This window comes from Acomys minous (assembly GCF_964271855.1).
Source record: "Acomys minous genome assembly, chromosome: 16".
NCBI classification, from domain to species: Eukaryota; Metazoa; Chordata; class Mammalia; order Rodentia; family Muridae; genus Acomys; species Acomys minous.
In genome coordinates, this window is record NC_140498.1 from 19,061,116 (window position 1) to 19,073,064 (window position 11,949).

An 11,949-nucleotide genomic window follows, 5' to 3' on the forward strand; every position below is an offset into this window, starting at 1 on the left:
ACTAAGTCATAAAGTATTTTCCCACTGTGGGAATTACTAATAGGAAAGTGTAATCTGAAAAGGCAACATGTTTTTTGAATAAAATATTATATAAAGGAAAGAAGAAGGTTGAGGCCCACTGGCTCACACTGGTGAGGACAGCAAAGGCCTTAGGTATGCGAGTCTGTCTGCATGTGTGAGTGGGCACTTGTACTCCCATGTATGGATGTGTTCCTTCCCTTAACACACATGTACCGAGCATCCTCTGTGCACCAGGAAAGTGCCAGGCCCAGAGGTAGGCTCCCAGCAATCGAACAGCAGACTACACAATGCTGGCTCCCATGAAGCAGATAGTCCAGTTGAGAAAAGAGAAGTAGCTTGCCAGTAAAATAAAAAGAGCACGAAGGAGTCACAGGAGGAAACTGATGGCAACATTTAAAAAAAAGCTGCTCTGGGGTACAGCTACTGACAAAAAGGCCAGGGAGAAGGGCTGAGGGGATGCTCAGTAGTCAGGAGGCCACGCTGCTCTTGCAGAAGACTGAGTTTCACCCAGACTTACAAGATTGGTTCCTGGCATCCAAGTTGGATTGTTCACAACTGCCCATAATTCCAGCTCCAGAGGATCTGACGCCCTCTTTTGGCCTCTGCAGGTACCCACACCCACATGCACATACCAACACAGACAGACAGGCAGACAGACAGACAGACAGACAGACAGACAGACAGACACACACACACACACACACACACACACACACACACACACTTAAAAATTAAAGAAAATATAAAGAAAATGCTCTATAGAAACCTACTACTTAAAAAAATAAAATAGGAGGCATACAATGTCTGAGGCAGGAGCAGTAACCACAAACATGTTCCTAGAAGGCTGACAGAAGAGCCACAGGGAGGGGACACCTGACAGGAATGAAGCAAAGGGACCCATCTGACAAATGCCATGCCCCTTTCTTCTCACCCTCCAGGTTCCTGTGTGTGTGCCCACTGCATGAACTTGACAAGAAGCGTGTTGCCATGGAGTCACCAAGCCATCCCTCACCTGGCACCTTCTCCAGCATAGAGCAGGCCAGGAGGGGTGCAGAGTACAACTGCAAGGGTGCAAGGGCACTGAGACCATCTTCGCACATGCATACACGACAGCAGGTACCCTCTGAAGCCACTCTGATATGCAGAGCCGGAGGTGTGCTTTGTTCTCAATTTCCCAATCCAACCAAGTTGCAGGCAGGGCTGACTCTGCTTCATGCTCACATGTTATGCTCAGCCTTCCCCAGATCTTCATACAACCTTATCTGTGAACCAAAAATTGTCAAAATGTATCCTCATTAACCTCACTCCCATCATCTCAACCCTCAGGCAAGGCCCTAAAGCAGAAGAGCCTAAAAAAGAAAAAGGAAGGAAGGAAGGAAGGAAGGAAGGAAGGAAGGAAGGAAGGAAGGCAGACACCACCTCAAGATACCCAAATATCTAATAGGAGAGGCTCAAGAGGCTGGCACGTGATGAGTGATGAGGTGAGCCCTGGTTGGGGTTGGGTAGAGCAGGATCACGTGAGGAGAGAGCTTCCACTGAGGAACTCTCTAAATCAGACTGGCCTGTGTGCATGCATGTTTGTTGGGGATCGTCTTGATTGTTAATTAATGAAGGAAGGCCTAGCCCAGCTCACTGTGTTACCTGTCTCTACTCTTAGCTGTCAGGAATGGTAACCGGGACCTGGTGTCTGCTTCTGTTCCCCCCTCGCCTTCCAACCCATAGCTACCATGCGTGAGTGCATCTCCAGGCACGTTGGCCAGGCTGGTGTCCAGATGGGCAATGCCTGCTGGGAGCTCTACCGCCTGGAACATGGCATCCAGCCTGATGGCCAGATGCCAAGGGACAAGACCATTGGATGGGGAGATGGCTCCTTCAACACCTTCACTATTTGACCTTCAACACCAGACTGACACTGGCAAACACGTGCTGTGGGGCAGTGTTTGTAGACCTGGAACCACAGACATTGATGAGATTTGCACTGGTACCTACCTCCAGCTCTTTCACCCTGAGCAGCTCATCGCAGGCAAGAAAGATGCTGCCAATAACTATGCCTGAGGCCCCTACATCATTGGCAAGGAGATCGTTGACCTTGTCTTGGACAGAATTCGCAAGCTGGCTGACCAGTGCATGAGTCTTCAGGGCTTCTTGGTTTTCCATAGCTTTGTCAGGGGAACAGGCTCTGGCTTCACCTCCCTGCTGATGGAGCGTCTCTCTGTTGATTATGGAAAGAAGTCCAAGCTGGACTCTAATTGTATCTTCATGGCAGACAATGAGGCTGATCTACAACATCTGTCAGAAACCTCAACATTGAGTGCCTGACCTATACTAACCTTAACCACCTTATTAGCCAGATTGTGTCATCCATCACTGCTTCTGTCAGATTTGATGGGGCCCTGAATGTTGATTTGACGGAATTCCAGAACAACCTGGTGCCCTACCATTGCATCCACTTCCTTCTGGCTACATATGTCCCTGTTATCTCTGCTGAGAAAGCCTACCATGAACAGTTTACAGTAACAGAGATCGCCAATGCATGCTTTGAGCCAGCTAACCAGATGGTGAAACATGACCCTGGCCATGGTAAATACATGGCTTGCTGTCTGTTGTGCCATGGTGATGTTTCTAGAAGATGTCAATGCTGCTATGGCCAGCCATCAAGACCAAGTGTAGTGTCCAGTTTGTGGACTGGTACCCCACCGGCTTCAAAGTTGGCATTAATTACCAGCCTCCCAATGTGGTGCCTAATGGAGACCTGGCCAGGGTCCAGAGAGCTGTGTGCATTCTGAGCAACACCACAGCCATTGTGGAGGCCTGGCCTCGCCTAGATAATAAGTTTGATCTGATGTATGCCAAGTGTGCCTCTGTGAGCTGGTATGTGGGTGAGAGCATGGAGGAGGGAGAGTTCTCTGAGGCCCATGAAGACATGGCTGCCCAGAGGAGGAGTATGAGGAGGCCGGTGTGGATCCTGCTGAAGGAGAGGGTGAGGCAGGAGGAGGGGAACACTAACCCATTCTTTCAGCTCCTGTGTCATTTCAAACTCCCAAGACCTCAGCTTCAACATAAGTGGACAGGCGTTGATGCTACTAATTGTGGGGAGGGGGGTTGTTTTCATTTTGGTTTTTTTTTGGGGGGGGGTTCATTCTATGATGTCTTTTCCATGTGTACCTGTAAGGTTTTTTCCCATGATGTCTCAAAGTAAAAGCTGAAAGAGAGACAGACAGACAGACCGACAGACCGACAGACCGACAGACCGACAGAGACAGAGACAGAGAACCTAGGCAGGGAATCCTGAACTACACAGGGCAGGAAAAAGCTAGACGCAAAAAGCAGGCAACACAGATGCATCCCTTCTCACCGCTGTGCATGTGATGTAATGAATTGCTTAAGTTCCTGCCTCGACTTTTCCTTCTGAGTGATGATGTAAGGCCTGACTGAGGGTGAGGAGGAGGAGCAGGATCCCCTGGGGAGGAATTCTCTAGGCCAGACACAACAGACTGTGTCCTAGAATTGTAAGCTAAAATAAACCCATTCCTCCCCCCCTTACATTTGCTGAGGGGATATATCAGTTACATCTCATTTCTGTGATAAGACACCAAAACCAAACTGACTTATGGAAGCTTACGGTTCCAGAAGGGGAGCCCATGATGGCAGAGGAGGCATGGCAGCAGGCAGGTGTTCAGCCACACGCAGAAAGCAAAGAGAATGAACTGGAAGTGGGTGGGGTTATAAACTCTCAAAGCCTGCCCCGAGTGACATGTCCTCCAGCAAGAAGACAGGAAGAGGAAGTCAAAATGGAAGGATAGAGGAAGTGCAGAGCTTGGGTCTGGTACCTCAGGCACTCTGAGATCTGGCCTGGAAAGTGTAATCGGTTCCCCGTCTTGCATTCCACGAATCATACAGACTGGGTCACCGCTTAATAGGGCCATGTTTTCCCGCCTCTCTACCATTATTCTTACTATTGTAGCAATCCAGAATGCTTTCCCTGATATAGATAGATAGATAGATAGATAGATAGATAGATAGATAGATAGACAGATAGATAGATATCCTGTCCTATGAAGTATGACTTAGCTCAGCTCCATTTCACATCTGAGTCCCCAGTGTCTCTGCTTGGCCTGAGGACACAAAGGCTCGCAGGTGACATTCCCAATGTGACATTTGAACTACATGTCCCACCTGACTCTGATCACTGTTTCTTCCACTGGGCACGAGCCCAAGGGAACACCCAAGCTGTCGAGCATGCAACGTCATCCTTGGAGTCATGCACAACCACTTCACAGTGTGCAGGGTGTGCACACAAGTGGAATACGCCACAGAAGCCCTGCCAGTCAGTACCACAGGCCTCAGAGACACAAGACACAATGCTTTCTTGTTCGGCAGCAATGGCCTTTGGAGAAGGGAGAAGAAAGCCCCCATGAAACTATATCTTTGACCCAAGCAGAAGAAGAATACAAACCAGGGCCTTGGGGCTCGGGGGCCCGGAGGCTTAGCAAGCCAGGGTGCCCCTAGCCTGCTTCATCTGCCTCTCTACAGAACTCCAAATCTCACTGCGGCTTTTAGCCTTGCTTGTAGCCTTCCTTTCCTGGAGTTATCCTCTCTTCTCTTTGTCCCAACTGCTTCCACCAGGAGTCATCCTAGTGCCTGTGGTCCAGAGCAATGTCCCTCTCCTCTGTCCTCACACTAAGCCAGCCAAAACCACAGTGCTGCCCTCAAGTACACCCTAAACCTAGGACATCTCCCCCAAGGCCCCCAAAAGTGGCCCGTGTGGCAGAGTAGTGCTTGCCCAGGGTCTGGTAACACCTGTCTAACCCTGCCTCTCTAGCTACTGGTCCCACAGGTTGACAGCCTCTGGTCAACCAGAGAGTACCAATGCCCTCAGGCTGTCAAGCACCACACCGGCAGTGAGGGGATGGCAGGAATCAGAAGCCTTGCGCCCTAACCCAACAGTCTAGCAAAGAAGGTGACTGCCAAGCAACAATAGGGGAGCTCAGGCTGGGAGCTGAGGCAGGGCCTGGCTGCTTCTCCCTCTGCCCAGCTTAGGGAGAATAGCAGCACTGCCACCCCACAGTCTCAGCCAGCTCCCCTGGCTTGCAAGGGAAGTGTCAGGACCCAGAAGGCTGCAGCTATGATTCTCATCCAACCTGGGCTCACAAGTGTGTGTGTGTGTGTGTGTGTGTGAGTGTGTGCATGTGTGAGTGTGTCAATGTGTGTATTGTGAGTGTGTGTATGTGTGCGCACGCGTATGCGCACATATTCCTGAATCTTCGAAGAGTTCTTTCAACTTTGCAAAACAATGAAGTCTCTCCCATAAAAATAGCCCATCGGCTTCAATCTGCCATTATTTTTTTTTCCTGGGACCCTGGGTTGACGCAAGTGTAATCTGTAAGATAATGTAAGCACTAATACTGTTTTCCAGAGACGCATTCTTCAGCCTAACAAACGCAAACTGCTATTAGGGGGTACATTTGTTAGCATTGATGAGGCCTAGATCACCCAGCTTTGGCAACAAGATGAAAACAGGCTGATTTTTCCCCCTTCTAAGCTGTTCAGCCTCTGAAAAAAATTAGCATAATGTGTTGAATGTTCCACACAAGTCTAAATTAGTCTTAAAAACTCCTTTGTGATTCCTCTCCCATTAAAGACTTTAAATATCGTTATCCCTCTTTAATAGAACAATTCATCAATGTAGTCCTCTAAAAGGTAAGCAACAGAGATGGATTAGACAGGGGGGTGTGATATAAAGAACACTCCTGCAGAATTAATATGCTAATACCGTACCAAGCACTTAGTAGGCATTTAATAAATGGATATTCTACTCATGGCTCAAAATTCCTTTGTGTTTACAAAATCAGTCCTTTTGGTACTGTCTGGAGATTTTACAAGTCAGGAATGCTTAATCATCATTTTCCATTTTATTTGAGGACTTGGAAATTCCCAGGAAAAGCTTTTTCTTTCCAGACTTGGGCCTCAGACTTTGACACAGTGCCACCTACTGCCAGAGCGTGGCCATCTTCTCTCAAACCATCCCACAAGCCCTACAAGAGCATCATGGCTTTTGTTTGCCAATATTGTACCAGCGGCTACTGTGTGGGACAGATCCTACTGTGTGGGACAGGCCCTACTGTGTGGAACAAACCCTAGGCATCTAAGTATGTTCAATGGACAAGAAACATAGCCAGAGACTCGAGAATAAGTGGGGTGATGCCCACCCCAGGTGCAGGCACCCTGCACCAGTTTTCTTCCTTGAGCAGGCAAAGCCCTCCCCATCTGCCACTCAGACCCCTTCACCACACCCAACACAGCCCTCAGGCCTCACTTGGTCCTTACTTCCCTGTGCTGGAATGACAAGATGTGGTCTCTGGTCCTAAAGGCAGCTCCAAATTGGGGAGCAAAGAAAGGCTTGGGCAGATTCCCAGCTCAAGGTTGCTCTCCCTACCACAAACAGATTGTATCCCCGTGTCAACCGCAGATGCAATTAAGCTATTGATCCGACTGCAAAATGGGCATTGATAAATCAATACAGCGAAGATGTCGTAGATAAACGTTGCACGGCATCAGGAGGCACATGTGTGTGAATGATTCGACGCAGACTGGTATCGGGGGAATCTCCCACCTCAATATGGCTTAGCGTGCCGGACACCAGTAGGATGCATAGCAGCCTCTTTTGCCTTAAATTATTGCTCTTCTCTCATTCATTCCACGAGTACCTTTGGTGTGACTCGCTGTACATCCAGCCTGGGGGGGCGGGGCACTGGGACAACTGAGCCTCCCCCATTGTTCCCAGGGCCTCGTGACCTAGAGAAAAACTAGCAGAATCATTTTGTGGCATAGGGCGCCCTGGTTCAGGGAAGCCCCTGCAGTGTGCATGCTACACAGGTTTTCACCCTCAGTGACATAAGTGGCCCCTGAGGTAACCCTTTGTCCCTGGCTCAGCTATGCAAGGGAGAACACAGAGGCTTAAAAGGGCTTAGAATGTGGGGGCCATGGAGGTGGCTCTGGCTAAATATGAGGACCTGAGTTCTAATCCAGATCTCCTAAAAAAAAAACAACCAACTTGTCAACTTAGCCCTAGAGAGGTGGAGACAAGAGGGACCCTGGAGCTTGCTGTCCAGCAAATCTTACCCAACTCCAGAGTCCGTGAGAGATCCTGGCTCAAAAACTAAAGTGAAGGGCTCAGTGGGTGAGGGTGACTGCCGTCGAGCCTCACAACCTGAGTGTGATCCCTAGCACCAACATGGTGAAATTTGTCCTCTGTCCTCCACACACACACTGTGGTATACATGTACACACACACACGTATACACACACACATATATACACTAAATGAGTGAATGGATGGATGGATGGATCAATAAATAAAATTGTGTTGAGGTAAATAAGTTGAAGAGCAATCGAGTAGGACACAGTCAATCTACCACTGACCTACACTCACACACATATACATAAGCACAAACACATAAACACATACAGAGAGAAGAGAGAAAGAAAAAAAAAGAAAGAGACAGACAGACTTGGTGAACAAACAGATAGCAAATGTTGAGTGAGAATTTGAACCAAGACTGCCAAGTTTTAAACCCTATACCCCTCCATGGAAGAGTTTACAGAAACAATATCTTGGATCTGATCTAGGGACACACTTCCCCTACATCCACAGACATCCTCCTACCCCAGCGCAGCCAAGGACCACCAATCACGGGAGAATGGGGAAGTCATGAGGGCAGCATCGTCTGACCTTAGCAGCCCAGGTCTGAGGCAGCCTCTAATAGGCTAGTGGACTCAGCGCTCAAACACTGCAGAGCACCTACCCAGCACCCAGGACCACCGTTCTTGTGACTAGAAACCCACTGTGTGCAGGCACTATGCAGTGGGAAGGCCGGCCCGGATCCCAGGCCCACCACAGGATGTAAAACTAGATTAACTTCAGACCAATTAGAGTGATTTTGTTCCTTCCGTTGATGGATGAGTTAGGAAGAAAACACATGACAAAATTCTGGCCAAGGAGACATTGCTCAGAAACACAGGACTGCCTGCCGGAGGAGCAGCCGGGATGGTCTCTTAGCACTTAGAGATGCACAGACCGTTCTCGCCCGCCAGATTGGCAAGACACCAAGAGGCTGAGAACACATTGTGTTGGTGTGGGGAAGTGGGTCCTTTAAATATTGCTGACGGGAGTGTGAACTGTGCGAATCCTAGGAAGGGCAATTTGAAGATCGCTGTCAAGGTTACTAATGTACGTCCCTCTTGCCTGAGCTGTTCCACCTCTGGGAATTTTATCCTACAAGAATGCTAACACAGTCGCAGAATTGGCTATAATAGCAGATTGAAAAACAACCTAAATATCTATCAAAAGATGACAGGTTAAACAAATAAGGTTATATCCACAGAATGCAATGTGACACAGCTATAAAACCATAGTGAAGGTACATTTTCTATGTCAAAATATTTCGATAGGCGATAAAAGCGAAATGTCAGAAAATTCATACAATATACTATTGTTTGGGAAAACAGGGATAGGATAGACAAAACTATACTTCATATTTGCTTGTACATTGTTATATAAAGAAGTTATGGGAAAATATAAAGCCCAATTTGCAAACAGATGAAGGCAGGGGGAAAGGGGGACATGTTCTATTATGTGCCTTTTTAGATTTACAAACCTATGTAGATAACACTTACCCAAACAATTAACTATCTTAAAGAGAGAGGAGGGGCTGCTCCAGATGGCTTCATCAGAAAATGCTTACCTTGCAAGCACAGGGAGCTGGATCCCCGGAGCCTGCATAGTCAGGTGTGGTCGTGCAAGTCCTTCTAACCCAGAGCAGTCAAGAAGCAGCAGAGCCAGAAAGATTGCCACAAGTCCCAGGCCAGCCTGGTCTACCTAGGGAGTTCCAGTCCACCCTGGGAGACCAGCAGCAAGGGTTTTCTCCTTTTCTACCTGCGGACGTTCACATGCAAGCTAGCAGGAGCAGCTGACACATCTGCAAGAAAACATCCTTTGCCGGGCCTACCATGGCCCTTGAACACACACACCTCCAGCAGCCGGGACTGCTCAGAAGAGAGCCAGACAGAATCCTAGCATGGGCAGAGAAGGGATTCATAGAGGCCAGCCCTAACCGAGGGCTATTGGAAACGGGTGGCTGAGGCAGGAGGAGAGTTGTCTTCAGAGATGTGGTCCCCGAGAGGATGCCCACGCTCCACAGATGGCCCTACATTCAGGCGGCACTAAGTGACTTTCAGAGGGATTAGAAAAGAGAACATGGGGCAGGCAGGAGAGATGGCTCAGTGGTTAGGAGCACTGTCTGCTCTTCCAAAGGACCTGGGTTCAGTTCCCAGCACCCACATGGCAGCTCGCAACTGTCTGCAATTCCAGTTCCAAGGGATCTGACGCCCTCACACCAATGCATATGAAATAAAATTAAACAAATTAAAAAAAAAAGAATAAAGAGAACACATGAGACGTTGGGAGAGAAAGCGGGAGGAATGGAAGCATAATTGGAAAGGAGGAAATGATTTAATCAAAGCACACTATATGTACATATGAGATCCTCAAATGATAAATTAAAAACCAAACAGTTCAGAAGCAAGGGAGGAGGGGGAGAACATGGGCTGGGTAAAGTCACAGCAGCCATTTTGTGACCATGAAGGAGACCACCAGAGAGTGAGAAAATAGAAACAAATGATGGCCTTGGTGACCCTGCTGAGACTCAGTCAAATCCAGACCCTGTCGGATGAGATAATACTCCTGTTTAAGTTGGAGTTTAAGTTCCTTATACAACAGCATGTTATTGAGATAATAGGACTCCTGTGAAGAAGGTTCTAGAAGCTGGAAAGCAACAAGGGGCCTGAACTTGATAACTGAGCAGCTCAGGTACAGCTGAAACCTAATCCTAGTTTTGGATGAACAAACTCATTCACAGTGTAGACTCCCAGGGATTGAAGATGCATGTGAGAGGCTAAAACCAGGGTGCCGCAGAGCAGGCTCACTGAAAATATACTCTGGGGGCCTGGAGGGTCAGAAGACTCAGGCAATGCATTTCCATGTGTACTAGAGTGGGGTTGTTGTGCCTGTGGGTGGGCTTTATGGGGCCTGAGCCCCTATCACAGGCTGAGCTTAGTGCCAGCCCACCCATAGGAGAGCTAAGCTCTGCAGAAAACCCCACCAAGGGAACTTTGATTTCCTGAAGGAAAAAAAAAATCTAATCTGAGAGGCAAGAGAACGGTGAAGCAGTTAAGAGCACTGGCTCTGCTCCCAGAAGACCTAGGTTTTGATTCCTCGCACCTACGGGATGGCTCAGAACCATCTGTAACGCCAGTTCCGGGGGGATCTGATGCCCTCTTCTGGCCTCCATGGGCACTGCATGCACATGATGCACAGCCACGTGCAGGCAAAATCCCAAATGACCAACTGATGAGGAGAAAACAGGTAACTACCTCAGCTTTCACTCTCCCAAGGTCACAGAACCCAAAGACACAAAGAAGGATTGTAGAATGGCAGAGGTTGCAAATACTCACTATGCCCAAACCTCAGTGGGATGACATTTTGGTTTTTGTTTTGTTGTGTGGTGGGGGTAGTTGTTTCTACATTAAGACTCTTTCTGGGGCGCAGACAAGACTGGCAACTTTATTTGATCCCTGGGACCCACATGGTGCAAAAAGAGAACTGACTCCCAGAATTATCTTCTGGCCTCATACACAACCATGACACACGTGTCCTTATGTATGTGTATACACACACAAATATATGTAGTTTTTTAAGGTTCTTTTGTATTTAATGTGCATATATATTTTTCTTTTTTAACTTTGTGTCTCTAACCTCCCTCCTCCTCCTCATCCTCCTTCTCAACCTGCTTTCTGCCACTCTTTCCTTTCCCTCCTCTCCTGCTCTTCCCTTCTCTTCCTCTCTCCCCCTCTACTTCCCTCCTCCTTCCTCTTCCTTTCCCCCCTTTCTGCCCTCTCTCCCTCCTCCCTCCTCCTTTATGTCCTTCCTCCCTCTCTCTCCTTCCCCTCTCTTTCCAACCTTCACTTTCTACCATTCTCCTCCTTTTCTTTTCACTTTTGGGTATTACAGCGTCCAGATGGAAGTGCTGCCCATCCCGCCGTACACACACATCTTAGCACAGATGAAAATACGAAAAGAAAACACGAGGCAACATGAAGCCTACAAGAGTTTGTCTTCCAGGAAGGAGCTCCAAAGATACTGACTTAGACAGAATGTTGGGGAGAAAATAAAATGGTTTTTCTTTAACCTCGCAAGCCAGGAGTACAGCTCAGCAGTGGGGTGCTTGCCTAGCATGCACAAGGCCTGGGTTCAAACATCAACACGGAAATGTTTTAAAGATTAAAAAGTAGACTGAAGTGGTGGCTCACATGCTCACTTGGAAGGCTGAGGCAGGAGGATTGTTATTAGTTTGAGGCAAGCCAGTGTGATACATGGCAAGTCTGGGCTTTGGTAAATAGTCCCAGTGCAAGGGGCACATTGATGGCATTGGTTGACCCAAGTGAGTCACACAACAAAACAGAAGCCATAAATCTGAGAGAGGGACAGGTGGGGAAGCTGTTTGCTGATAAAAACGAGAGAGGGACAATAGGGGGGAGAATAGCTAGCATGTGTTATGTACATTATGAAACTGTCAAAGAACTAACTTAGTGTTTTATCCGAAACCCATATTAACATTATTTAACAATAGCTTCACTCATCAGCAATCATTTCATACTGAGTTCTTTGCAACTGTTCTATTATGGATCATGCAGAAAGGATGAGTCCTTGTAAGTCTTGACCTATATTCATCATTTCTGTTGTTTTGGTGAATAAAGAAAAAAACTTCTGTTAAATACAATATTGTCAAAGAATTTTTTAAGCATCATTTAAAGAAGGATGGGAGAGTGAGGACAGATGCTGGAGAGATAACTCAGAGAATAAGAGCACTT

The 11,949-nt window shown here is 47.7% G+C and overlaps 1 pseudogene across 1 annotated transcript; it reads left to right on the forward strand.

Annotated features, from left to right (window-relative positions):
- Positions 1-1,728: 1,728 nt before the first annotated feature.
- LOC311586348 (tubulin alpha chain-like) lies at positions 1,729-3,027 on the forward strand (annotated as a pseudogene). The gene has a single exon. The product of its transcript is annotated as a tubulin alpha chain-like (transcript).
- Positions 3,028-11,949: the final 8,922 nt, after the last annotated feature.